Raw genomic sequence first — 4,829 nt, 5'->3', positions numbered from 1 at the left:
TTTCATTGTATAAATCTTTCACCTCTTTTTTTAGGTTGATTCCCAAGTATTTTTTTTTTTAGGATACTGTGAATGGGGTGGTTGTCCTCATTTCCATTTCAGAAGACTTGTTGCTAATATACAGGAATGCCTTTAATTTATGTGTGTTGATTTTATATCCTGCCACTTTGCTGAATTCATTTTTTAGCTCTACTAGTTTCTTTGTAGAACCTTTTGAGTCTGCTAGGTATAGGATCATGTCAACTGCAAATAGTGATAATTTAAGTTCTTTTCCTATCTTTATGCCTTTAATTTCTTTCATCTGTCTAATTGCTAAGGCCAGTATTTTGAGAAATATATTGAATAGAAGTGGTGAGAGAGGGCATCCCTGTCTTGTTCCAGGTTTTAGAGGGAATGCCTTCAATTTTTTGTCATTTAGACTGATGCTAGCCTGAGGCTTAGCACAGATAGCTTTTACAATGTTGAGGTAAGTTCCTGTTATCCCTGGTTTTTCTAGTGTTTTGAACATAAACGGATGCTGTACTTTGTAAAATGCTTTTTCTGAATCTATCAAGATGATCATATGGTTCTTATGTTTAAGTCTATTGATGTGGTGAATAACATTTATTGATTTCCATATATTGAACCAGCCTTGCATCCCAGGGATGAATCTTATTTGATCATGGTACACAATTTTTTGATACGTTTTTGTCTTATGTAACCCATTGATCATTCAGTAATATATTGTTCATTTTCCAAGTGATATAGGATTTTTCCTTTCTTCTTTTACCATTGATTTCCAATTTCATTCCAATATGATCAGATAAGATGCATGGTATTATCTCCACACCTTTATATTTTCTAAGGGCTGCCCTATGGCATAATATATGGTCTATTTTTGAGAAGGATCCATGTGATTCTGAGAAAAAAGGATATCCACTTGATGATGGTTGATGTATTCTATATATGTTGGTTAAGTCTATGTTATTGATTTTGTTATTGAGTTCTATAGTTTCTTTATTCAACTTTTGTTTGGAGGATATGTCCAATGGTGACAGAGGTGTGTTGAAGTCACCCATAATTATTGTGTTGTGGTGTATTTGATTCTTCAAGTTGAGGAGAGTTTGTTTTATGAATGTTGCACCACCATTATTTGGTGCATAAATATTGATAATTGTTATGTCTTGTTGGTGAATGGTTCCTTTTAACAGTATATAATATCCTTCCTTATCCCTTTTTTGTTAATTTAGTCTTGAAGTCGATTTTATTCGATATGAGGATGGAAACCCCTGCTTGCTTCCGAGGACCATGTGCGTGGTATGATTTTTCCCAACCTTTCACCTTCAGCTTGTGTATGTCTTTTCCAGTCAGATGTGTCTCCAGAAGGCAGCATATTGTTGGATCTGTTTTTTAATCCAGGTTACCAGCCTATGTTGCTTTATTGGTGAGTTTAAGCCATTAACGTTTAGGGTTACTATTGATATACGGTTTGTACTTTAAGTCATGTTTGATTATTTATCTTTTTTTAAAATTTGGTTTGTTTCTCCATGATTAGCTTCTCCCCACACTCTCACTTTACTGAGGTACTTCCCACTGTTGGTTTTGTTTGTTGTTTTTCATTTCTTCCTCGTGTAGTGTTTTGCTCAAGATGCTTTGCAATGCTGGTTTTCTTCCTGCAAATTCTTTTAACTTTTGTTTATCATGAAAGATTTTTATTTCATTGTTATACTTGAAGCTTAATTTTGCTGGTTACAGAATTCTTGATTGACATCCATTGTCTTTCAGTGTTTGAAATATGTTGTTCCAGGATCTTCTCGCTTTCAGTGTCTGTGATGAAAAATCAGCCGTTAACCTTATTGGTTTACCCCTGAATGTAATCTGCCTCCTTTTTCTTGTAGCTTTTAATATTTTCTCTATATTCTGTATATTGGATATCTTCATAACAATGTGTCTTGGCGTTGGCCTACTGTGATTTTGTATGCTCAGTGTCCCTTATGCATCTAGAATTTGTACATCCATTTCCTTTATTATATCTCTATTATAATTATAAGCAGAAATAATAGACATGTACTATTGAAATGCTGAGAAATATGGTGCCATAAAAATTGCCAAATCCTAGATATCTTCTTAGAAAAATCATGATTATCATCTTTATATACATTTTCATAGGTTTTAGTTTTTTATGTTTTAGTAATGTGTGTCTTTCTGTGTGTATATACGTATCTATGGGTTTATGTAAATATGTATATACATACACCACATGCACTTATAGTCAGCCCTTTATATCTGTGGAGAATTAGCTCCAGGATCCTCTACAGATATCAAGAACTGCGGATGCTCATTTTCTGTGTAAAAACTGGCATAATATTTGCATACAATTCCCACCCATCATTCTTTATACTTGAAGTAACTTCTTGATTAGTTATAATACACATTACAATGTAAATTTCATATAAACAATTTTTATGCTGTACTATCTATTAAATAACATCAGAAATTTTCTGTAACTTTCTTTTTTCAAATGTTTGACATCCATGGCGATTTCATACTAAGATGAGAAATGCACAGGTAGAGGGCTGACTCCATATTTGTTTATATGAGTTTGCACATATATGTCCAATAATTGGAGATTTTTGACTTTGTTTTTCAAATTTAGATTTTAGTAAACATTTTATTTTTTCCATTGGCTAAATTCTGAAATAAGAATGTTTAATTTCCTTTTGTATTTTTTTTTCTACAAAATTCCTTAAAGACAGTGTAACTTAGTCATAGCCTTCAGTTTTGGCACACAATTGTTAGTGGTCAGTTTCTTTCCACATTTATTATCAATTTCATGACATTTTAAAGTTCTATTCTGCTGAATGATTTCCACCTACATTGTTCCTTCTGCTTATACCAACAATTTCAAAATGTAATCCTTCCCTTATGTGTCATGGACCCATTTGTGAATCTCTCTGAGATATAGACATAGGTCTGAAATGTAATTTTCACAAATATTCATATTTACCCATAATTCTCAGCTATACTTGGTGTCATCTTCCTTTATACAATTTTTTAGTGTATTAAATATATATCTGTGACTCATGGAGGCATTAATTTATAAGTTTTTAAATATTATTTGAGTCTCTGTATATATGTGTGTATATGTATGCATATGTGTAATGTGAAGACTCCTTTTTTTAATAACTCATATTCTTTGGATTTTTTCTTGATTTTTTATTGATTTGAAGGAATTTCTTGAATATTTGGTATGTTAATTGTTAATCAGTTTAGATGTTGAAAACATCTTTTCTGGTATTACTAAAATTACATTGATTATAATTGTGGTTTTCACCCTCATTCCTGTTAAATGGTTTTAACTTTCACATTCTGGTTTAATTCATCTAAAATCCACCTTTGAATATTATAATTTATTGATACAATTATACTGGAATCATATATGAAGCACCAATTTCTCAATACACAGATCAATGTAAGATAAATGCTTTACTGTATGATATTAAAAGGTAATTTATATATGGATGCATAAAAAAGTAACTTGTCTATCATTAAATTTTATATTACCATATAAATATGGTTGTGTTTTTTGATTTATATATACAAATGGTTTGGTTCTATGCCTTAGTAACTTTTAAGGTGATTTCATAAATTTGGCACCTGTTTTTAAATCTGACTCTTATTTATAATTATTAAAATTATTTAGCATTCTTAAAAATATCTTGATTATATTTTATTGATATTTGTATCAAGTATCACATTTTAATGTATTTTTATATCTTTAAATTTATTTATTTATTTTTATATGCTGTTGAGGATTGAGCCCAGGATCTCATGTGTGCGAGGCAAGCACTCTACCACTGAGCTACAACCCCAGCTCACACTTCAATGTTTTTATTAGCTAATGATAGTTTTATATAACAGGGGAGTTCATTTTAGCATATTCCTACATCCATGAAATATAATTTGCCCCATTTCAATTCCCAGTACTTCCAGTTTTCATTCCCTCCTCACTCTCTCTGTTCATCTTTTTTTATCTTAAATTCTAATGTACATTCTAATCTGTAATATTGGTATAAGAGGGTAAACATCTATTTGTAAGTTGATGTTTCATCCAGAAAATTTGTTGAACATGTGTCTTTTACAGTATACTTTTTGTTTAGTATGCTGGCTATTGCATGTGAAGTGTTGTATAACCAAAAAAAACCTTCATATTTTGTGTTTATTTTAATTTTTAAACCTATTTTTAAATATGATATGTTCTAAAGTATAAGGAAATGCATCTTATTCAATGTCTAATGGCAATGGTGATAGTAAACCTGTTTCCTCTTTCTGATGTTGATGGTATTTATTGACTACCTTGATTCTCAACAATGGGTGTATGTTAGCATCTTTCATGAAAAAACATAAAAACTCTTGGAGAAATAAGTAAGATGGCCAACTGGGAAGTTCAAATACCCTTATATTCTCATAGATCACTTTTAAAATTCTAAATCTGAGTAATTAAATTTATAAGTGCTCTAGAAATCAGTTAATTGTCTGCAGTCATAAAGTGAATGTCTAATCAAGAATAAGCCATATTTCATAAAATATCTCATGACCTTTTACTTAAGCTTGATTTATATTTTCCTGGCATAATGTGGTGCAGCTTAGTAGAAGCATAGTAAATATTAGTTCCCCATCTGCACATTAGGCTACTGAGATTGCTGGATCTAATTCCAAAAGGATTGTTTTGTTACTTACAAATTCACCATCTCTATGATCCTTATAATCTCTATTCATATAGCAACTCACCATTTTTTTAAATGTTTTTTTTTAGTTTTATTTGGATACAATATATAACTTTCTTTCTT

This window comes from Ictidomys tridecemlineatus, chromosome X (genome assembly GCF_052094955.1).
Source record: "Ictidomys tridecemlineatus isolate mIctTri1 chromosome X, mIctTri1.hap1, whole genome shotgun sequence".
NCBI classification, from domain to species: domain Eukaryota; kingdom Metazoa; phylum Chordata; class Mammalia; order Rodentia; family Sciuridae; genus Ictidomys; species Ictidomys tridecemlineatus.
Note: the sequence above shows the minus strand (reverse complement) of the source record.